We start from the raw sequence: 25,254 nt of genomic DNA, 5'->3' as shown, positions 1-25,254 counted from the left end.
AAAAAATAACAAGCGCATTGAAAACATTTCCCAAAGTAGAGCAAACGGATAAGCGTTAGTTAACAACATTCTACCCTTTTTTCGCAACGGTGTACCGGTGTAGCAAACGTCGTTTGAAAACTTTATCATACTTTGCAAAACCCCGTGTGTTTTTTTTTTTCAACGCTATACTAACTAAACGAGCAAAAAAGCGGCAACATCTCGTGCCATATGGCGAACTGTAAAATGTTGTGATGAGAAGAGAGAGAGAAAAAAAAATGCACTCTACCCAGTACAAAACCAGAACCATTAGTCTACGGTTGGGAACACGTTTTCCATCGCGAAAGTAACGTTTTTATGATGGTCATTTAGTATTTCTTTGTGACTCCATAGACTGAAACTCGCTACATCCATAGTTTATGTTTCAACTGTCGACTGACGACAAAGTCTTCCCGCACGGAGGTACTCGCTACCACACTGCTAGACCACCATTGCACTTGGGTCACATCACACCCAAACACGGTCGGGTGTCGTCCGTTGGCTAAAACCTAGCAACTCCTTTTGATGAAGTTCCGCGAAGCTTCCCATCCTGGATCGTACACTGATTAGTTTGCAAAAAAAAAATAAAACGCACACACACCTGCAATCGCCATGTGCCCGGTCTCATTTGCTAGAGAAATGATTTACAAATTGTGCAACCCTCGTGGCGTAACAAACTCCACTTTGCAGCACTGTACAGCTTCCTTTCGCGAAGTTAATCTCACCCATCCCCATCAAAGCCGTGGACGTACTGTGGGTGGATGGAAAGGACCCTAGGATAGTCCCTTTGGGGCACGTTATCAGTAGCCGTTTTTCTGCCAAAGTAAACATACACATGAAGCTACTGCTACCGTACAAAACGATGGATGTAGGTAGTACTGTGCGGGACAAGCAGAAAAACTTATCCCCCGCGTGACGTGAAATATTCCATCATAAATTATATTTTATGCGGTAAGCAGCAACTCCGTGCCGTCAACCCCCGGAGGCGATTGCTTTCGGTCGACCATCAGGCCACTTCTCACGACCCGATCGGGGTGGCTTCGGGTTTGCCACACTTCCCCCCGCGGGGAAGGGTGGTTTTTTGAAAAGTTGACGGTAATTAGCAAATCGCGTCAAACCTCGAAACGGCCCACATTTCTGCAGCAGCACGTGGGCCGATCGCTTGGCTAGCAAACTTCCAATCCGAATCGGACCTAACCTCACAAACCAAATGTGCAAATGTAATTTATTGCAGGGCTTGAAATAACATTCCTTCCGAAAATGGGAACCATCGTGCAGGCGGATACACTTAGCGGGTACGATCTTGTTAATCTCCTCGGTTTCGTGGAATATCGTTTTCTGATTTCACAATACCACTTCCACCCCCATTACTTGTGGGCCTTTTCTTGAAACCTTTTGAATTCAAAACGAGGAAGCTTTCTTGAGGGTATCTACCTTAACCCCACTTTAGCCGTTCATCGGCTGTACTAATCCGTCATTAACCTAGTTCATGTGACGTTTTTTTCCCTGCCCGTTCGGTGCCCTACGTGATATTGCAGCGTCTGTCTTGTGCGATGGAAATAAATAAATTGATGAAAAGTGAAAGACTAGCGAAAGGACAAATTTCACTTGTCCCATTCCGGATGATAGTGAAAAGGGGATGATTATTCACACGATCAGTGCGGATTAACGAAAGTGAGCGTCGGTGTGACATGGAATCCAATTGGTGTGGCCCTTTTTTTCATTGACTGGTGAGGAGGGCTACGGAATACACGGAAGTGGACCGGGATTAAGGTCAAAATTAGAATGCATTTGTTACCCTTTTTTATTGCCGGTTCGCTCATTTATTTTCCACTAAACATGTATTTTTATTTTCCCGGTAGAGGGTTAAGTGTTCATTTTGAAATCTCCAACAGAAAACTATATCTAACTCCACCGTAAACAACGTACAGCAATATTCTATATTTGACTGTTGTGTTTCTTTATTACTTCCATGCTATATTTGCAACACAGCTGATAGATAAAATAAATACGAAACAATGACACGAGAACGAGCGAAAGATCAAGAACGATTCATTAGATCATTAAAACCTCAACAAAAGCACTACTCAACGGGCTGTCGAGATTTTTGGGGGGCGCAAATACATTTACGGTGCCTCTCTGGTGCCGCTCCGAAAACCAGTACCCAAAAAAACGAGTTCCTCTATGACTTGTCTAATCAAGTTCCACTGCCTAGACGCAGCACAAAACTCGTCCCCAAATAAGTTGCGCCCGTGGACTTGATGCGAACTGTCGGTACGGGGACGAAATCGGAGGGAAATAACAGCAAGAAGAAAAAAAAACCTACCCAACCAAACTTAGCGATGTCCGAAACGTTTTGTAGCTCCTAGTTTTACGAACTCGTCAGCTCTACACACTCCTTTTGCGACCCTTTGCCCGGAATGGCTTTTAAAGGCTTTCCGTTTGGATTTTATTGCACCTTTTGCGGTACGATGCGCGATCCGACGACTCTTCGCGTTTTACACTGCGCCAACGGCTTCACGAAAAGCGTTCACGCATTTATGAACCTTCACCGGTTCGATGAAACAGAGCTTGTCTTATGAGTATGTCCAATGTCCAGATCTAGCTGACAGGGTGAAGGAAGCAAATGGAGACAAGCTTCGCGCCACAGAAGCATGTACAGGTGATAATTTATTCGGACTCTTTTTTTTTTGGTCTTTCTTTTTGATTCTGCCCCATCGGGGTACGGTTGAACGTCTTCGCTTCGTCATCCTAAAATGGGTAACATCGCAACGCTTCGTTTGCAGTGTGGACGCGTTCCCTTTCGGAATCCCAACGGCCGGAAAGCTCCGAAAAGCTCACGCCACTCCCGGACCCGGACACCGGCCTCAGGCGCACGACTGTGGAATGTTTTATTGCTTTCGGATGAATTTCTAATGTCATTCAAAATATTTTGTTTCGTGCATCATAAAAATAGTGAGAAACAACGGTTTTCATTAGCCATCGGTTGGAACGCATTCGTGGCTGCGCAACGCGCTACTGAACTTTTTCTTTCTGTTTTCCAGTTGTTTTTTAATCTCCCCTCATTTTGGGCTTTGACATCGAGGATGAACATTGGGAATGGGGCTATAATTGTTTCTTCCTCGCAGATCATACACCAAGTCGCTGGGTGGTTTCCTGAAGAAGAAAAAATGCAGTCCAACCTCGATTGTTGCTATAAAATGACACTTAAAATTAGCTGACATAGTAAAAGCACGGTTTTATGCTCTATTGTTTTGCTACCAAAAAAAACGCAGCATTCAACATATACGCCCACATTGTATGGAATGAGGGCTGTGGAATTTTATTTTTAACAACCGTTGTTTATGTGGTGCCCTCTCTGTGCCCGAAATGTTGATTGTTCTAATCTTTCATGTTTAATCAAGCTATTACAATACGTAACACATGCTCAGGTGATTATTGCAAGCATGGTAAAGCATGTCCAATATGTTTTATGTTTAATTTCACACTTATGCTGAAAGCATATAGTGTGTTTCATTGAGTTTTAGTGAAATAAAAGTGTGAATAAAATAGACGATAAAATGTTTAACAACTCAATAAACACATTCCTATCAATTTATTTATCGTATAACGAATAGTTCGTCACGCCATTTCTAGTTAAGTAGAAGTGAAATTGAAAAACGAAAAAAAATGAAGTTGGAAATATTTCGTTCGACACTTTATATCATCTTCAAATGTGGTGTCTACTTTCGTGCCCTTTTTTATTATTGAAACAACAATTTTTTCTTTGTTTCAATTAAATAACTTGAAAACCTCAGGCTCTATGGTAATCAAAGACTGATGTTATGAATTCAATTTTCTCATTTTAGTAGCGATCATTTGATTTTTTACTTTTGGTTTGCACTCAGAAAAGACCAACTTAGTAATTAAATTCCATTTCTGATGAAACAGAATGTTTTTGCATAAGTGCTGTGAATGACTCTGCAATTCATTGCTCAACAATGTTTACTATTCATTATACCTTTCTTTGGATGGAATAACACTTCTTATGCAACCTGTTTTATATACTTCTGAATAAATAAATATAATTTCTTTGTGTGACAAATCCTTACTCACTTACACTACACTTACTCACTTACTTACAAGAAACAGCCCTTTAGCTCTTTCCAGGTATCTCTCCAATTTTACATCACTTTTCAGTACCAACTGAGCAAGAAAACATTGTTAAATAATAAAGTTATTACAAAACATAAATAATATTGGACAAGATCTTAAGTATCATGTTTAGTTATCGCAATTTCAAACATTTCTCCTTATATTTTGTGATTCAATGAACACTAGAACTGCGTAAATTTTTAAACAATTTAGAAGAGTTGGAGTATATTTTTTTGTTTATTGAAGATTGTACTATAGAATATACATATATGTAAAACTCACGTTTCAACTACCTTAGGGTTGTTTAACACCAAAAAATAATGTGATGAAAATGAAGCGTTTCAGTCAAAATGATTCTTCAGGTAGTTCTAGTGTTAGAGTCCTAAAGAATTGGGAACAAATAATGTCCGTGTACAACACTTTGGCGTTAGATTATTAAACTATGCTGTTTAATAACTATTTGCATTATTATTGGTTACAGGTGGGGTTATAACATAGAAGACGAGTAGTATATTCGTATATAACTCAATGTAATCTTTTCAACAAATTTTTTATAACTTTATGATGTCAAAGACTTCAATATTTTCAATGGAGTTTCATCGCATCATATTTGAACTATCCAAACATTTGATTTAATTGTCATTAAAAGAACTCCATTTCAGTTGTTTTCTACCCAATTTCCCTTTTGCAAGAAATTTGATACATGATCAAACACAGTAAATAGCATCTAGTGAAAGTACACTTTATTTTTTAAATAAATTTATCCCTTTAGCTCTATGTATCGTACAACAGATAAATCTTCAAGCACAACTCCAGTGTGCACGTGCCCTTTCACTGCTAATATTAGCATTTTACAGTGCTAAAGCTTTAATCTTCTACCAAATGCTTAACAAACCATTGAGCACACAGCATTCATAGTTCAAGTGGAATCGATCGTTTCATCACTCCCACTGTCCCCTGTCTGCGCATATCGTGGCCCATGGTGGTACGGGGTACATTTTATTCCACCCGAGCAAACCCACAGTGCTGTTGCGATTTGCAACCAAAACAACAACAAAAAGTGCCTTAACAAAATTTTTATTTTCACACGTTTGCTTTCGTTTCGAGGCGAAATGCAAACTGTGGCTGGCGTAACGCTCGATCTAACTTCAATGGCACAAATGTCAGACCACCCAAACCGGCGTTTGCCTTCCCATATCGCGAAATCCCTGAGCCCTGAGCCAAGCGGCAACCGTTACCCGACGAGGTTGATCGCAAGTGTGCGCCATTTTATCGCTCAGCATCAGCCGCTTTCGAAGTGGTTTCGTGATTCGTTACCTTACCCCGCACGTTGGCTGGCCCTTTTACCCCGCTTCTCTCCGACCGCTTGAAAACCCCCATTGGAGTGCTTTCTTTTGCGTGATTGCGCCTTTTGAATCACGGGCGCACATCTATTCATCCAGCACTCTCCGGTCTCCGGTATATCCGCCAAAAACGGAATCCTTAGCAACAAGCCATTTCAGTGCAGACGGGTACCGTTTCAAATGTTCCAGCACTTCAGCACACCGCAAAACGTCACGTGTTGCCTAAGGGTGGTAATGTGACTTCATTTCATTTCGAAACTAGTTTACATCATCATCCACTAGTCGTACCCCGTACCCCCGTTCGGTGCCCCACGCGACAGGTGAGCTGTACGGTTATTAAACAAATTCAATCATTTGAATAAACAAACCGTTTCAAAACCAACTCCTAACCTCCTCTAGGGAAAGCCCCGAACGATTGACTGGAACTTGAGAGTTCTGCCACTAGCTGGAAAATGGAAACAATCATTCACTCGTAGGATGTAGCCATAGCATGGGATCCTATGTTGCGGTACAAGGTACGATGTAAGGCAAGGATCTCGGTACAAGGATATGAAAGAAACACACCGCAGGCTGGTAGAGCAAGGTGCGCCATCGTTGTGCATCATCGTTCACCAACACCTGCACAAACGGGGGCCACCGACAGAACGCGTATGTGTAGCCACCTAGCAGACTGGCCGACCTAATGGGTTACTTGTTAAACGCCTCCAGCTAACCGTAGGCCCTTAACAGTGGTACCCCACCCTCTGCACTATAATCAATCTCGGAAATATGGATACAACTTTATGAATAGTCTCCGGAGGCTTCCTGCACGGGACGCAGGAACGTTTACAAACCGCCGGGTAAGTCACCGAACGCAAGAGACCTAATTTCGCTCCGGTGAATATGAATAAATGGGCAGCCTTAAGCCTTACGGCTGCTGGTAAACATCCGGTAAAGTGGCTACAGAAGAACAAAGCGAGAGAGAGAGAGAGAGAGAGAGAGAGAGGGAGAGAGAGAGAGGGAGAAGGAGGAAATGAAACTTTAGGGCTTAGGGCTTTTCCGACTAAAGAAAGCTTCACCATTGCTCCATTCAACTCGTCTCCTCGCCTCGTCAGTAGGTGGTCGCGCTATTGTCCTTACTTGTAGGCAACACACCACCAACACCAACCACCATCATCAGCAAAACAGAAGCATCATCGTCATCTCACATAATAAACTAATTACGTTGCCAAGGGACGCCAAACTAAGGAAGTTGTCACGTGTTTAATCAACGTGAAACGATAGTAGTTTCCGGGCCGGATAATAAGAAACCGAGGTCTAGTAAGGAAGGTGGGTGATAGGAGTTCCTATCCTAGCTGGGACGACACGTTGCCCATGCCCGAGATAGCAGGATGTTTTGTTAGACAATCATCGTTTCATCGCCAATTGAATCGATGTCCTGGCTCTCTCGCTCTACTAGCCCCATTGCTCCGAAACGATAGTTTCGATTTGACAAATGGTTTGCAATCAGTGCTGGACATTATTTTGATGTCCTAGTAATTAGCACATTATTATGTGTCACTTTTCAGCCAATTGCTGGCATGTGCGTTTACATACGGGGCGAGTTTATACACCTTCGGTGTTTCGGATATTGAATAATGTCATTAAAGAGACATTCGCATTTTTTTTCTTTCCTACAGCGAAAGAAATATACCGACGCTGGTTAATTCATTTCCCATTTTCAATCTATCCGTATCCTCATTCATCCTTTGCAGCGAAATAAATCCTTTATTAGATTGTAAAATGTGACTCGTCCAAATGTAAATGGCTGCGAGCTCTTCATAGCGTGGATTTGCAGAAAAACAAAAACACAGAAATAATCACAACCCGCTCAAACGAAACCACAAAACGAGCATAATGAAATAAAAGTAAACCCACGGTACACGGACAAATAGATAATGCACAAGATAATTAAAATATGCCGACGGCTCTTTGATGTTCTCGCGTTTGTTCTTGCGCGCGCACCGGATACAGGATGTTGTACGTAGTAGAATTTCATCCGACGTCATCTCTAATCAAATCATACCCTTCCTTCGCTCGCATGGCTCTGGTGCCTTCTGGTGTTCTCCACTACAGATCGTTCCATTCTACACATATGTGTCCACACATGAGCGGCGCTCGGAACGCGATACAATCGCGCTCATAAACAGCACCATTCGTCGTGTGTAGAGAGTGGGACTTGCGTAGCGGTAGGTGAAGCTGTTGCAAATGACACGATCGTTGCCGGCACCCGGCGCGTCAGGACGAATTGCCCAGGACGGTTTCCATCATGTGCCTCGGCGATGTGTCGTGGCGATGAATATTATCATTTATTCGCCAAATTTTCGCTTGTACTGGGTTGTTTTTTTTTTTTTGAGGCGGTCGATGGCAATGTTCTCGAATGTGCGCCAAAAATTGGAACGACGGCATGGCATCAGAATGGTCCGAAAGCTGGTGACTAGCTGTTGGGATGGATAATAGTGTTAACGCACAATGGGAAAGGATTATGGTCAGTAACAGTATGTGGAACAAACCATAAGTAATTTCTTTATGTTTATGGAAATATTCCAAAGGAATGATTTTCTTCTGAGAAAATGAAGCTACTCTGATATAGAAATGAATAACTCCCTTATGTCCCAAAAAAGGACAATTTTGTCCATTTTAACTCACCACTTCATCCGCGCGATGCCTTCAAATTGATGACAAGAAATTTGTTTACGTGCACAATCAAACGACAACATGGAGCCGATAGGCACGTCCTAGCATTTCTGCCGGGAACTGCTGCATCCGATCGAAATTCGTACCAAAAATAGATACACAAGGCAATCGGCGCTCGGGATAAAAGCGTACAGCACACGGCGAGCAATGGTTGCCATCAAACATACGGGTCGTACGGGTTCCCGATTGGCCCCCGCCAGACGTTGTCCCCATGCCCATACGTTTCGATTTGCGTGATAATATCGTGAGTTACAGCAACTACACGCTACTACAGACAATCGTAACGTCGCACAATTTTTGGATACGACGAATATTGTTTTTATTAGCAACGCTTGTTTGTCACTCCGGTGACGATCACGTGTGGACACGTGTACCAGCTGCGTTTTATGTACGGTTCGGTCACAAAATGAAAGTGTAAACAATTTTCCATCCAGTTGATTCGTGAATAATTTCGGTATACAAGCTGGCGATAAAAATGTGTAGACATGCGGGAATTCGTACAAATACAGGTGGCATAGCTGGATCTATTTCGAGATTTATTTTCAAGATGAACCGGAATTTTTCTATCTAGATCTGGAACTTCCAATTTTTCTCCTAAATTTGTTCGAAATACAAAACTCCTAAATTTGTGTTCAAGGAGTTTTGAACAGAATCCACAGAATTCAAGTTCAACTTCAACAAATTCCAGAAATGGAACAAACTCGAAAACGCTTTAAAATGGGAGTAAGTCTTGAATTCAATTCAAGTCAAATTGAATGTTGTAGATATAGATGAAGGTTATTGCATATTTCTCAAGGTTTTTCAAGATAAAGTTGAGTAATACTTCTTGACTTGACGGATGAGTCTTTGTAACAAGCTTGATAACAAATTAATTTCATTTCCCCAAGATAAGAATTAGGCTTAGACTAACATATTAAAGTTCAACTTGAAAAGAATCTGGAAACCAGAAAAAACTCCAACTTCATCTCTCGAGTTCGAAATCCCCTTTATATGGCGGAAATATATCTTCTTGAGAGAATCTTCAAATATTTCATCAAACATACAACATACAAACAATACTCAATTCTATTGTAAATGAGACATCATTCACTCAAAACCATCCTTCCGTTCATATCCTATCTACGCATCTTTCACACAAAACAAATCATTTATCGTCATGCTACCGATTTTACCCGCCCATTAGTCACCAGCAAAACATTCGGGGGGCCCTTTTTTTGAAACTCCTTGAAGAAGTTCCTTTACAGGGAGGGGCAGCAAGCAGTAAGCAGCATAAAATATTACACCGAACCTGACCGCAAATTATCCCCATGTTCCGTGCGATCGTAGACACGATACTAGTTTGCACATCCGGGTCCTTTTCACACTTCGCACTCCATAGTCCCTTCCGGGGGAATTTTTTTTTAGACTTAGGTCCTTTCCTTCCTTTTTCCACCTAAAATTGGGAAAGCTACACATGCAAAATACAGCAAAAAAAATCATATCATGATAAAAAAAAATCTTCCATCTGTCTAACATTTCGTCTAGGTCCCTCACTCTTGCAATCGATTCCAACATCGAAATGTCTCCTTTACGGCCATATGACTTTTTGGAAAATAACCAACAAAAAAAAAAGGCTAGACTGTTTCCTACCGTCATCAAGACACCTATCGTACATCGACCGCCCAAAAGCGGAACACCGAGTGAACATAAAAAATTACACCCAAAAACACAAACACACAGACACGCATGGCCCCCCATTTACGGTGGGGGTCGTCTATCACTGCCGAAATGTGTCCTGTGGTTGAGGGCGTTTTGCAAATGTCCTTCCGGTGCGACACCGTGTCTCGGTGTGTGTGTATGTAGTTTGACATTAGGGAGTGCTTGCTGTTCGCTTTCCCTTTTTCCTTCTGTTGAAGGATTTGCCAATCCCAGTCAAACGAGCGACATTCCATGTGCGTTCCATGTCTGTGACATGGCTAATACGACGTGTCTACCAAGGAATGGGATGGCAAACTTGAACCGACTAACCTGAAGGGTCAGAGCAAGTGCTGCGAGTTTCAAACCGGGTGTAAAACCGTTTGACATGCGAAAGCAATGTTTTCGACCTTCCGCCCGAGGGGTTGCCGATCCAAGGCCAGACCTGTGGACACGATCGGGTTGATGGAAAAGTCACATCGTTCTCGTGGTCTCCCCCTTAGGAATCCTTTCGCCGTTGCCGTGCGGTTATGGAATCCTGCTGATGAGAGCGTGTCATCGGGCTTAACGATGGCGATGATGCAGTTTCGGGAGAAGATTGTTTCATTTTTTTGTTGGTGTTTCGTTCAGCGAACCCACTGTGAAACCCCCATTTACTAGCATCGTTCGCTTAAACTGCTGATGTACCTATCAAGGATAACGCTAGATTCGCTCAGCTGTGCTTTATAGGACGCTTTGCCACACCAGTCTGCTTTCTTGACGACATTCTTGTCCGGATTCTCTGCAACCGAACCAGCCACCGGTTATGGTTCATTTCCATCAAGATATTGTACCCGGTGCCTGGGAAACCCCTGGGCTACTAGCGTCGAAGAGTTCAAGTAACACACACCCGTGAAGTCCCGTGACTTCCTCTGCTAATCATGTGCCGTACGGACTGGTACGGACGCACGCAACAAAATGCGCGAACGGGTCCGCTTCGACAGAGACGACCTTTTCCGGAATAGTTTAAACAGGCATGAAAATATTCATGTCCCGTGGCATTGTACCGTGTCGCTCAGTTGGAAGGAGTCACTCTCGTACCGACCGACCGGCCGAGTCTTGCGAACCTTTTGCATACAAACAGGCGAACCTGTGCCACTCCTTTCAATACGTCCGGAAATCTCAACGAGAAAGGACACTCCAGTCGTTTTTTTTCTGGGAAGGGGGGGGGGGGGGGGGTGAGACGGAACGTTTGGAAGGGTCCAGGCAGACATAAAGCATGTGCCCAGTACTACTGTTCGATCATGTTTGCGTGGAAGTCACACAAGTTGCACGTGTCCGGAAGGAGGACTCGATGACGTTCGCCTGTACGGTGGGACATAGTTAGCAAATGAAAGCATAAATAAAATATGATAGCGTCTCGAAAAATGAGAAGGGATATAAATTTTGTATGATTTATGATTATACGATACGGACTAAGTACTGCCGCTCTACTGAAGGTGCATTACGTTCACCTTTAGGTGTTCGAGGGAGTTTCCTTGGGCAATTTGTTTGTGCCCAAGGGATGGAAATCTTTTCATTCGTGTCATTACAATGGTTAAGGGTGCTTCGCTTCTGTATGAAGTTTTTTGATGCAGAAAAATCGTTTATAACATCATCATTAGATATTGAAAAAAAACATGGAATAGGTTCTGAATGTTTCTAAATTAACTTCCAAAATTGTATTCCTCACAACAACAGGTATAAAAGTAAAATTTATTTGTTAAAAAAAATATTAAGAAAAAATAGCCTTGATATGATTAATATCAAATAAGGAATTGATTCTCATCCTCTGAAATATATCTTCATTACAACAGCGATTTTAACATGATGCCTTTTTGTGTATTGTCAGCCTCAAAAGACTAAACAAAAATGGTCAATTTATGATGGAATTTTTTTCTGCTCAAAATTTGTTAGGAAAATATTAAAACTTTACCTCAAGCAGGATAAATTAATCCTGCTAAATAGAAATTAATCCTAAAATTTAATTATTTTAAATATAAATTTCTTCACATTTAAAATGATAGTTCAAAAATAATTTTTAGTAAAAAAATTAAAATTTATTTTCCGCTAACTCACAGTTAGCTTATTTAGTGTAGGTCAATTAAAATGTGTTCTGCTTTATTTTCGCTTCATCTATCACAAATATTTCGAGCAGTATTATCTTACTGTTTTCTCCTTACAAAACACTAATATTGATAATGTGACGCTCGCTCATATATCCATAACGAAAGAAGCATCCTTCAGTTATGACCCCCCAAAAACAACAATCAACAACCCCAAACCCGGAACATTCTTAACCCAAATCTCACCATCCAAAAATCCCAAACCGTTGATTGCACTTAATGCAAGTGCAAACAAAGCGCAGATGCATTTAATTAACACACTCACTACAAAACGAACTAAAACCCGTTACGACGTAACGCCGACGGTAACCATTTGTTTGCCAAGGCATTATCATCAATCTTCACCGGAGGTTTAGGTGAAGGCACAGCGTAGGCTTTACGGGACAGTTTGGTCACTTTATCCGAGCAGTTTTCCCCACCGCGTTTTGTGGCATTTCCACCACCGTTGAACCCAAAACGCATCAATCTTACGTCCCCTGATCTATGTACGAATGGACAATCCTCAAAAAAAAAGAAAAGCCTTTCTAAACATTCCTGCTAAAGTGATACAATCGCGAATATCTCCCACTTGTCCACAGGAAAGTGTGCAAAATCTAGGGTAAGTAGGGACGTCGGGTTCGTGTCTTGTACCGTCCACTACCAGCAGAACACGCACCGAGATAAAGCAGGAAGAGACACTAACCATTACGCAGGACGAGTCTACCCTGCAAAAAGGGATTTCTAGAAATCAAAGGACCATGTAACGGTACAGGACAAACCAAAAAAAAAACAAGTACATCCCCACAATCTGAATCGAAGTGACACGTCAAAATGTAACCGATTGTCCAAACGTCAACACAGTGCGACCCGTCTCGGCCTCGGACGGGTCGGTGTTCTGTTCATGAACATCACCCATTATCCTTTTCCGCACAATATCTATGATGGTCTTCCGCCACAATTCCATTTTTCCGTTGTTTGAACTTTAGCTTTAGTCTGATGATGATGATGGTTCACAGAAAAGGATTGGCCTTTGCTTGGTTTGAAATGATGAATGATGCTTCCCGGTTTTCTAGCCACACAGGAAGCGTTTGTAACGGAGCAATGGAAGCCATTGTATCTGTCATATACGAATGACCGTTTTTAACATTAATTAAATTTACACAACCTCCCCCATCCGGGCCACACATGAGCTCATCATGTGCTTGCAACGGTGCATAAAATGGCGGTAAATGATTTTATAGGATGTTCCAGAAAAGACCCAGCAATCACGGCATTTTCCCCTGCAAAGAGACATCTTTACACGTATGCTGCTGCAACCGTTACGCAACGTCATGTCATGTGCAAAAGTGGTCTACTCGTGCAACGAATGTAACGACGACGAGTGAGAAAGCAAAGGAAAGTCGCTAAAATAGAAATCAATCCAAACTCACTGTTCCAACTGTACAGTACGTCTAATTAACAAATGTTGCAATTCGTTACGGTTTGGTGAATTGAAATGTTTTTTTTTCTTTCCTAGATTCAAACACGAACTGGATGGAATTGAATCACTCGGTGATGCATTTGCACCGAACACAGAAAGTGGATAATTTTTAATTGATGACTCAAAATCACATTACATCCATCCCCCACTCGCCTCGATAATTGTCTAAATGCCTTCGTCAAGCTTCCAGTACAAATAAAAACAAGAGAAACAATCCTTTCCCATCGTATCTTGGCTGGCCAGAAAGTTGTTTTCTTCCGTGTCTCTCCAAAAAAAAAAACGAGGTAAAGTTTACTTTCGTGCGCTTTGTTTTATGTAACAAGCAAAGCAGCGTCTTTCCGCTTTTTTTCCTTTTCCAATTCTTCGTATTTGCGGCCTTCTAATCTTGTTTGATTACTGACCTCCCCATTCCCTGAGCCACCTAAGGGAACCACAACGATCATGATGATGATGATCATGCTCTGGCTTACAAAACTATTTACTTCTGGCACTAAACATCACCCTCACCACCGCAGAGAAGGAACTGTTTCTCTTCTTACGGCCAGGTTTCGGGTAACCCCTACCTTTCACTTTTTGGTTTGGGCTGCTGACTCAATCATTCCGTCCACCTTCCTGTACACGCGAATACGCCCTGCGCACATACAGCATCCAACTTTCCGAGGCGCCTAACGAGAGCAGCAGAAAACGGAGTAATCGAAAATAATTACATTTGCATAACAAATTACGGATAATTGTAAGTAATTTGTATCGTCTCGATTCCGTCGGGTTCTTCAGTAAGCAGGAAAAGAAATCGACGGACCATCCGTACAGGTAGAAATACACCAAAAAAGTACCACCGCATGCGCATATGAAAAGTGCAAACTGAAGGAAGCATATCTGAAGATTGTTTGTTTGGATTGTCTTTTTTTTATTTGGGGGGGATATGATGCCTTGAAGCTCTTGCAACGCTTCAAATACTTGTCCATCTATTTGATTGACTTCATTTCACTCATCAACGCATCGGTCTTCCGTTGTGGAGAGCACCTTCGATTTGTGGTGGAATCTTCTACATGAAACTTTCGCCAAAAAAAAAAAACGGAAAGCGATGCTTAAAGGCCACAATTTGTCTCTTAAATTCTTTGCTCAAACAAACAGTACGTACGATCGTTCGTGATGGAACAGAGGAAGAAAAAAGAAACAGAAAAAACCCAAACACTCAAAAGCATGGGGAATGCCGGCGAGGTCTAGTGAGGCTCGTGGCCAAAAAGCCATGATGTCGTGACCGGAACATTTCTCGCCGGTTAGAAAGCTTTACAAGATGAGTTCGCTTTTTGGGATACATTTGGAAGGTTGAATTGTGTGAGTTCTTTTTTTTTATTTGCTATCCCCACTGATCATTTTCCAAATTGTTGTTCATTTTAAGTTGCACTTTTATTTTACTTGCTTTGCCTCGTTGCTTACCCTGTTTGGTAACAAAAATGGTACCGCTGTTAACCGTATCCGGATCGGAACGCAACGGATCGGAAACGGCTCTTCGACGACTGGTGGCAAAAGTCATCTCTTCCTCCGCCGGAAAAGAACACGGAGAAAGATAAACAGAAACCAATCAAGTGAAGAAATCTGTAACAAGTTCAATATGTCAAGACGGTCGTACGGTTCCTCAGTTGTTTGCCTCTTCTTCATGGATTTTCTCGCGTTTTGCGGATACACACGCTCGCTGACGAACCTCTGCCGGAAGCCAACCAACACCCCGCGACAGAAAACCCACCCAAAACCTAGGACAAAAAAAAACCTTTAAACTCACCACCGGCTTCCAAAACCGGTGAAATCCTGACGACGAACCACTTTTCGCTACACTTGTCCATTGTTAAGCGGAAAGACAGAGTCGACCAAGAGGTCCTCACGAAGGGTTGTACGACAGCTTTAGAGGGTTTTGTGGAAGACTTTCTCAGTGTGAGTGTATCGTTTTATTTTTCTTTATTTGTTCGAACCAAAACGTCACTTATGTGGATGGTTCGATACCGTTTTTTTTTTGCTCTTCCTTTCCCGACAGCCGTTATCCTTGTTGTGCACCGTGCACAGGAACGGAGATCCGGGGACTGTTTGGAAATGTACCGTGTCCATTTCAGTAATTGTTTCACCGGTAGTTTGTGGTTCCATTTCTGTAAAGTACACTCATTCCGTTGAAGTTGCGTAATTGAAAGCATCTACGTTCATCGCAATTTTTGTGCTTTTGAGCTTTATGTTTGTATAGCGATGGAATGTTCCGCTTTCGGATTTAACACATTGCCTGCATTCCGGTGGCTGAAGATGTGAGTAAAGTCCGTTTGCTGACATCTGGATACATTTCGTGCACTAAGTTTTTTTTTTTATAAAAGTTTAATGAAATAATTTACCATCACTTCGTTTTTCAGAACTAAATTTAATTATTTTCATTAAAACGTACAGCAAAAAAATTTTATTTGCTTAATTGGAACTTGTGGGAAGGTTTATTCTTACTGCTTAGACAAATATAGCTAAAAAAATTGCAATTGCGTGTATTCTACTTGTGGCTATTTGTGTCTACTATTTATATCTTGATATCATTTAATATCATATCTTCGTATTTGCTTGTCTTAGCAGTATAAATCATCATTGAATCAATGAGTTTTAAACGAATATCCTTTTTTTCAGAACTCTCAAAGCAAGAGTCAGATTCAAAAAAATTTACGTAATTCTTTAAATTTACGAATATCTTGAGGTCTCAAAGTATCTTGAGGTTTACCAATCAAGGTTTGAAAAAAATCAAGTTGAGATCTTTTAGAAATTCCCAGAATTTTCAGGTCTGACATTAAAAACCTCAAGAGATCTTGGCCTGTCATTTCTGACTTTCATTAACTTGCTTTGCCCGTAACAGGGTAATAAGTCCTACCGTACGAAGGTCTTGTCCAAATGGGATTTGACCGGTGTCGTTATCGAATTCAGCACTGGGTAGCTTCAAAAATATCCTGATTAGTAGTCTTTAATTCCGATGAAAAGCAAGAAATACTGGGTAATTAATTTACTCTTTTTTTAACGGCACCTTATGCCTTATATTTTACTCCTATCGCAGTGATGATTTTGAATCAATAGTTCAAAATAATTGTAAATCGACATAGAAATAGAAACTAAAATCTCCTATATGCTCCATGTGGAGTAGGAGACCCTGAATCTTCCTTTCTCTCAATTCTTCAGTACCAAATTTACTTCTTTGCACCAAACAAATCATCCACCCAGCAAAGCATTATTCAACTCCACCAGCACACCAACTGCTGCTGTTGCTCATAAATACACTCTACCAACTTTTTTGACCTACCTTCCACACCATTCCTCACCCATCTCAACACACACTTCCAGCTTCAACGCTAAACGAGCTCCCCCATCTCGAAACTTTCGAGCGTAAGTAGTTTAATTTATAATAAAAATAAATTGCATCAAATTAGCTGAAATAACATCATCTTTGCAAAAACTTCCTGAGAATGTGCGATTTCGTTTCTTTTTATAACAACATCATGCCTTCTGCCTGCTCCCTTTTCCCACCTTTCAGTGCTGCTCCGTGTACAACTGGTGCAAATAAACTTCAACAGCAGCAGCAGCAGCGCGAAGAAATGACTTCCATGCTTAAAATTAATGATTGTGATGAATATTCACTCACTCTTCACCTCACTGCCAGAGCTTTCGAGTTGCGCTCTCCGAGCCGTTGATGATGCCGTCCTCAAGCAAAATTTCTCCCGAATCTTCACCACCGCTTCGAGGTCACATGCCGGAAAAGTAAGAACGATCAGCTACTTAGAGCAATATGCATGCAAATTACAATTTAAGAGTTTTGCGAAAACTTTCCATACAACCTTTCGTCGGTGCGTCGAATCCTTTTCTCGCTCAGGAGATGCTGTACATAGATGCACAATAATGCTTCTGAAAATGCACACAAAATTTTCACACTCCGTTTTTTGTCGAAACAGAAATATTTCTCGCCGCGTTCGGGTGTGTTTCTAGCAAACGCTTGCCAAAAACGGACCATTTTCGGGGCAGAAATGTTTTTGGGGTTCCCATCTTTAAGATTCAAAGTCCCGCGGTAAAGTATTTTCTCGCGTGCTTTAGTGCCTTATACATGCCGAAATGTCTTTCACCGCGATTTCCCCCTTTTTAAGGAAGCCAAAAGGGCAAAGCGATGTTGGTTCGGCTGTTTCGGACCATCACCATCACCATCACAATGCCGATTCCCTTTAAAACGGGAGATATTTCATTCCTTATTGTCAGTTGAAGAGCGAAGAGCTTTTAATGCTAACACCATCCATCCCGGAATGGGTTCGGTGTTGATTTTGGGGATGAAGTTCGTTTTTTTTTTGTTTTCTTTAATTCATTGCATCCTTTCCACGCGGGACTTTTATTTTTTGAAACATGGACGAACGGTTTTTTTTTCTTTTCGGTGTACATTAAAATTACTTTTCACAGTTGCACGCGGTACGAACCAATGTCCAGTAGGTGCGAAACCCACGGGTTTCCACGGGATTGCGTGCGGTTGGTAAGAATGATTATGGCGTGAACAAGTTTAATGTCTTCAATTAAAGGCCAAGATTTATGAGCATGACAGTGAATGTCGATGCTGCAGCGCGTGAGCTTTACCGGGTGTGTAAGTGTAAGCCCGAAACCCTAATGAGCGCTGGTGTGTACGGGATCGGTCTGGTCTGGAATTTGTCATCGTCCACCGGCACAGGGAGTAGAATGTGCCGCCCGGTCATACCATCCCATACAGGGGTAGGATTAAAATATGTTTATGGGCAGTCGCAAACAACATGCCAAGCATTGTTGCGGTCGTAGTGTATTTATTTTATTTGCTCATCGTGAACTTCTCCACCGTGTGAGTGATACTGGTAACGCGTTGTTAAGGGTTGTCTTCTTTTTATATAAAAAAACGTAATAGAAATTTAAATTGCTCGAAAATAAACAAGGGATTCATATTAAACGGGTTAGATTTTACACAATAAATATTTTAATTGACAGTGCAAACAATATTGTTCATAAACTGAGGGAATTTAATAACAATGGGATTAGCGTAGTGTTACAGATAAATCACTTCTTTGTGCTCCTTTTCGTCAGAGTTCGAGGACAGGTTACCAGTAAACTCCAATAAAATAATTACGATTCTCGAAGATCAGTTACGATCAAGTCTTCCTGAGTTTATTCGCGTATGCCATGAAGCTTTCACTCGTGAGAGTCAAGCTGAGGTTGTGTACAGACCTCACAGCAGTATTGCAGCCTGGAAATCGGGGGGAATGCACGATTTCCCTGATACGCCCGGCAGTTCTCTACGGGTACGAGTCCTGGAGTATGCTAAAGCAGAGCTGTTTTGCGGTTCAGATATCCTGACAGTTATCAAAGCCTGAAGGTTGCGATAGCTGGGGTGATGAGGATGCCGAACTTATGTCTCACCAGGAGGAGCACAGCGAGTTCACTGGTTCAATCAGATGGAGTCGAATCTGTCGGAGATCGGATACAACCGTGGAAGGAGGACTGCAGCCCTAGACCGGGTTTCCTGGAAACTAGATGGAATCCTGGTCGTGCCATCGTGACTTACTCCACCCTGAGCATGCCAAGAAGAAAAAGAAGAAGCAACATTTGATATGATCAACATGACTCTATCGCCAGCAAAATTTTCAGGTTTAACGAGTAACTCTCGTTTTTAGCCTTTAAGTTTCTCAAGTTTTTAAATTCAGAAATTGATGCCTCTCATTGGTTGGCTAGGTTCAATAGTTGGACTAAAAAAATAGCCATTAGAATTATGCGAAGGCCATAACGTGTCTCAGCTAGTGATAATACGGAACATAGATAATTTCTCAAGATTTTCTCGAGACTCTCAAGAATTTCTGAATACACAGACATCATAGAGACTACCTACATCAACGGTCTCCAATAAACTCATTGTCTAGATTTATTTAAAAAAAAAATTATATAGAGTTATCAGGAAAAGGGGAAACGATTATGTTACGAACATTTGGCTATGAAACTTTAATTTGTTGTACAACCTTTGTTACCACAGAGCCATCACTTCTTGCCTTGAAAGAGGCGTAAAATTTGTCACCCTTAATTTGAATTTTCCATAAAGAAAAATATCATTCCATCACAATCACAACACCATGCGTTTTTGGCCATTTCTGGATAAAGAACGCTTCTTCCCAGTTCGTAACGGATGAACGCATCCAGTGTTCGGTAGATTTCATCAACCGAATGAGATGCCATCCTTACGGTATCCGCTCATGTAAAGGAGTTCCCTTTTGTAACCGCATCAGCATCAACCTGCATCCCCAACGTAGCGTGTCACACATCACAGGCACCGGAACTATCACTCAAGCGGAAACTTTTCGATTAGAAGGGTGGTTTTTGGGTAGCTGACGAACTACTCCTAGGCCACCCTTCCTAACGCACAGCACTCGATCCGTTTATTTGTGTGCGGAAGATTTTAGGGGTAAAACTACTCAGCTTTTAGCACAGTGAGGAAGCTATCCTTTTTTTAAAAGGATTTTCTATCCCTTGCACGGTATACTGGATGTGACCTTAATGGGTCACGGAAAAGCCATCCGAACGCCATTCACCAGAACTCTGCATCGCTTCGTGCCTACTGAAACAAGTGTTCGAACAGGGAAGCGTTACAGTTCATTAATTTAAGACAATAGTGCTAGCCGGATGTCAAAGGTTTTAGTGACCGCACCGAAGCACCCTCGAGCCGTACTAGGCGGTCAGTCTTAAAAAAAGGCGCCCACTCTTTCTAGAAAAGGCGTTCGACCATAGCCTCAGCATCCAAAATAACAAGCGAAAAACAAGGCGATAGGAAAAAAAATACATCCACACACAAAACGGTTCCGTTCCATCCTCGAAAAAGGGCACCATCCACGACCAGGTCCACCAGGTCCAGCATCGAAAGTGAGTAAACAGAGCAGAAAAGAAGGACATTCTACGGCCAATTTATCAACCATCCATAACCAGGGTCCATCACCACCACCGGCACACACACACACACACGCAGACACACTTTGCCGGAAGCACTTCAGGGTACGAGCGTGATTTATGACTTCGCCGACGGAAGATGATGGCGAAGATCAGGTCCACTTTCGCACTACATCGAAACTCATCGAGCGGGAAATGTTTCCATCAAGTACATACTTCGGTTTTGCTCTCCGGGAGTAGATGAGGAAGAATTCGAGTAACAAAAAAAAGCCGTAGCCTAGCTTAGCTTTTTCCTCCAATTCCATTCAGCTCGTTGCCATTGGCGTCCTTTTTCGATTTCGTTTTTTTTTTGTTGCGCGTTCTATACTTCATCGTTCCGACGTTTACCTCACGGTCACTTTGATAGGCTGTCATCAATCTACTTCCTTTCGACGCACTTCACTGAAGGAGTCGAACGGATGCGGATACATTAGTAGAAAGAGCATCAACGAAAGAACCAAAAAAAAAATAAACGCTCCAGCTAGAGCATCTAAGCCGATCGAGCATAATCTTGGTGCAATCCAAGATCAATTAATCAATCAATCATCCAGATTGTGCTTGTTTGGAAAATGGAAAACCTCTGTGTGGGATAATCTTTCGGATCTGTGGCGATTATTTCAGCATCATCATGCAGAAGTGGAAATATGCTGCAGGAAGCAAATGGATGACTTTCGTTGAAACTGAAGTATATAAAACCGTCAATAGTATAGGATTGCTGAAATGAGTCTTTAATATTATTTTTCAAAGAAAAGCACTTCTTTATGTCTTTCCTCTTCTTTCTCTCTCTCTCTCTCTCTCTCTCTATCTCTCTCTCTCTATTTATTACCCTTTGTTGCTTTTCTTCTATTTCTACAACGTCCAACATAGCGAACAAACTTCCATTTTGTTTATAAAACTAACCGATAAAAGCAGTAACACCATCAAAAGGCCAACCACTGCTGAGGATTTATTGTAACGGCCACTGTACCAAAAACCCTAACATCCAAGCCAAATACGTCCACGGAATGACGATGCACGACGATTAACCAACCTACGACCTGCTGAACCGGTCAGAGAGCTCGTGGGACACTCGCATCATGTTGGAGATGAATTTCATGAGAAAAAACGTTGAAGTAACGAAACAAAACGAAGCGACGAAGATATTCCCCCGGCAGTGCTCAACGTCAACGGTGTGTCAATTTTACGATGCCACTGGGTTTCATCGTTTTGCCACGGCGCTCATCTTTCGTTTCGTAATGCACCGGGATCATTCTAGCCAGTGTGAGACACACCGTCTACCTACACGTTTAGGGAACAGATGTAGAAAAAACATGTTATACTAAGAATTATCATATTTTTGAAACTTTAGAACAAGAAATGTTTAATTAAATTTTAGCGATTCTTAAATATTACTGGAGGTGAGAATAGCAAATTGAGATAATAATTATTAAGCTTTTCCATAAACTTTAATTAGTGCATTTGATTTTATTAATTTTTTTTAAACATTTAGAAATAAGTATAAAAATTTAAAAAAAATCTGATGAAGATCGCTTTTCTTACACTGTATTAGAAATGAATCTGCCGGACACAGTGCATGCGTGTCAGAATCATGGCTTATAATCACAGCTATCCGTACGATCTTCCCCAACTCAAAGAGACGAACATTTCAAAACTATGCGTAAATCTTCCGTCTTTGAGCCTAGCTAAAGAAAACAAGAAAGAAAAAAAAGCATTAACATTTAAACCGCCTGACTGAGAGGTCCATCAGCAGCCGTTGCCATGCTGTCAAGATTCGTTTGTCAGAATGTTTTACACTTCATAAAATTATCACCGCTCTAGATTCTATTTTCTTCCGTTCGTCGCTTGCGTGCGCACTTCGCAAAACACGAACACACAAGTGGGTGTGATGTTGGTTGGATTGCAAGAATCTCAACACTTCGAACCTCGTACTCCTACTTTGCTGCCAGACCGGCAACAACAATAACAACGAAAAAAAACCCACCCCAAAAAGTCTGGTCTGCCCAGCTCGTCAACGGTTTGACATAAGTCGCGAGCGGGCGCACGACAAATGACAGCCGCGTGACCGTGTAATGAGCGACATCTACACGCGAGACCCCAGAATGGGCAATCCTTGGACGAATGCAAAGATGGAGATTCATGGTAGATTTGTTTTTCTTCTTCTTGTGGGCCCACAATCACGTACACATTCCGGGGCAGGGTCGGAGCTAATGTTTTGATTATTTAAATTTCATCGCCATCCGATTCCGACCAAATCGAACAATCCGTTACACCGGGAGACAACACAGGGCAACTTTTCAATCGGATTGCGTCGCCCCCGAAAAATGGCTTGACCTGTTGACCATAAGAAGATTAAACCAACAACAAAAAAAAGTTGAGACAAATTTCCATTCGATCAAGCGGCGGTGAAACTAATGTCGAATTGTGGATAACTGATTTAAATCACTCAACCCCAAGGTCCGTGGAGATCTCACCAAGCTTTTCGCCTGCTGCATGTTTAACATTTATCTATTTTCACTCAATCTCTCCAGCTCGGAAACTGGTGCTGGCGCTGAAATAACCTTTCCTTTAGGTAAGGTTTTTATTTTGTGCGGGACGACCCGTTTCGTATGATAATGGAAATTGCTTCACGCAGATTTTGCCATTCGTTGTCGTCTGAAAGAGAGCGAGAAAGAGAAAAAAAACGAGGACACTCTTTGCTGCAAAGTGAATTTATCTTTCGTTCGTTAACAGATTGGAAACAGTGTCTCGTTCGGACAGTTTCTACGGTTTCTGGGGTTTGTTTTATCTAAAGCTTTTGATGGCGGAAAAAGTGAAGTCACTCGGAGTGGCGATTGGAAATAAAAGTTCCTGCCGGATCAGTGAACGGTAGGTAATCAGTTCCTTTATCAGCCCATGCAAGTACTGGATGGAAATGATTCAAATCGACGCTTTGCTTTAACGATGTTAAGTGCATAATGTTAAAAGTATCTTGATTGGAGATTTGAATAAGCGTGTCGTAACTATTTCGATATAATAAATTGAATGGTGATGCATAAGAGTTAGACAACCCTGTTAAACCACTCCAGGATTTAATATATTAAAATAAAAAAAGATTAAATTATTTCCCATTCATTTTTTTGTGTTAAATAACATTTTAAAACCCTCCTAATTTACTGCATGGGAAATTCAAATCACCATAAAACATCATCAAACAAAAACCGTTAAACTGCAGCTCATATAATTCGATTAATCCGTAACATAACTAGCTTAGGTGCCTCCCCGTCTCGTTTCGCCATGCAGCATCACCCCCAAAACCCCAAAACCCCATAAACGGTGACCCATGGCTCCAAATGAATGTTGATCGACACGTCGTGCAAGGCCGACGATAACTACCTCACAATAGAACCGATATTATGGCATTTGCAGCTGAAAAAGATCTAATCAGCGAACCGTTCAGTGATTTGACACCTTTCGGAAATCCCGTTCTCATTGATTTGCCAACACCATTCATGACCGGAGTAGTAGAGTGGAGCCACGATTTCCACCGTTGTCGGACGGTGACTCCCGCTGAGTTTACAAATTAAAATAAACGATTTCCGACCGACCCGAACTCGGCCGGCCGATCTATTTAAGGTGCGTGCCTTCTTTGTCGCTTGTATCGTAAGGTTACATTTTTTCCACTATTACATTCTTGCCACGACCAACAAAAAACACATCCACTCACCACACTACACAACTAGCTAGCCGCTTGTCTCACGATCAAATCGGTGAACCTCTATTTCGGGACAGCTCAATCAATGGCGAGTTATCAATCTTTAACCGTACTCGACACGCGGCGGACATAACAATTGAAAACCAATTTCTGACTGCCAACCCTAAACCGCTCGGTCTGGACGACGGCTTTGAAAATGGCGAATACCCGATTACGCAACCGCAACACATGATTCCTTGACTCGTTGGCACCTTTCAGGCGAGTACAGGCCACCAAACGTATTCGGGTGTTCGCATCGATCCGTCTAGCGCAGGGAGAGACCGGTAAGGGCCTCCCGATGTGCGATGTCAAAAGGTGACGCGAACCGTGGCGTAGAAAGTGAAACGATATCGGTTGCCAAACGTAAGACCTCTTGCTGCTTTGACACACACTGTCAGGGCAAGTGTTTTCCCGCGCGATTCGGTCACAAGGAAAGTGGACATCCTGCCCCCGTTACGTTCTAGTGGTGTGACGGACCAGTTGACTGGGGGTCAGAGATTTGCCAAACCATTTGACACGGTGCACGAGTGCACGTATTGGGTAACCGGTGGCTTTCAGATGAAGCCGACTCAAAAGCCGACAAACACGTGTATCACATTTCTACCACATGTCGGTTGATTGATCCTTTCAAAAGGTAACTATACGCATTACGAAATGCTAACCGCAAACCCGATTTGGTTGCATATGAGTTGCTTTACATAGAAAATATCATCACTTTTTTCAATTTTAATGAACTGTTATTACTTACAAGATTTTTAGAGTTAACTTATACATTATTCTGTTAATTACAGGTGGGTTATCAAAAATTCATCAATCAGCAATACCCATTTTCTATACCTGAAGTAAAATATATTGGGTCTACAACTAAGTTTCTACCTTGTTTTTAGAGAATTCTAAAGGGAATGGGAGATTTCGAGTGTCATATTGAACACATAGACATCTACCTTTCACTTGTTTAAAATTATAGGAACTCTTAAGCTTAATGGTGTTATTAACAGGAAATACAAATTTTATATTCTTCAATGTTGAGGTCGGCTAATAGAATTCAAAGAGTAG

At 41.8% G+C, this 25,254-nt stretch overlaps 1 protein-coding gene across 8 annotated transcripts in view; it reads left to right on the top strand.

Annotated features, from left to right (window-relative positions):
- LOC125769092 (probable lysine-specific demethylase 4B) overlaps positions 1-25,254 on the top strand; it is a 217,126-nt gene that overhangs the window by 47,008 nt on the left and 144,864 nt on the right. The gene's annotated exons all lie outside the window — the stretch shown is intronic.

Source organism: Anopheles funestus, chromosome 3RL (genome assembly GCF_943734845.2).
Source record: "Anopheles funestus chromosome 3RL, idAnoFuneDA-416_04, whole genome shotgun sequence".
NCBI classification, from domain to species: Eukaryota; Metazoa; Arthropoda; class Insecta; order Diptera; family Culicidae; genus Anopheles; species Anopheles funestus.
The sequence above is the reverse complement of the archived record's forward strand: the minus strand, read 5'-3'. Positions and strand labels throughout refer to the sequence as shown.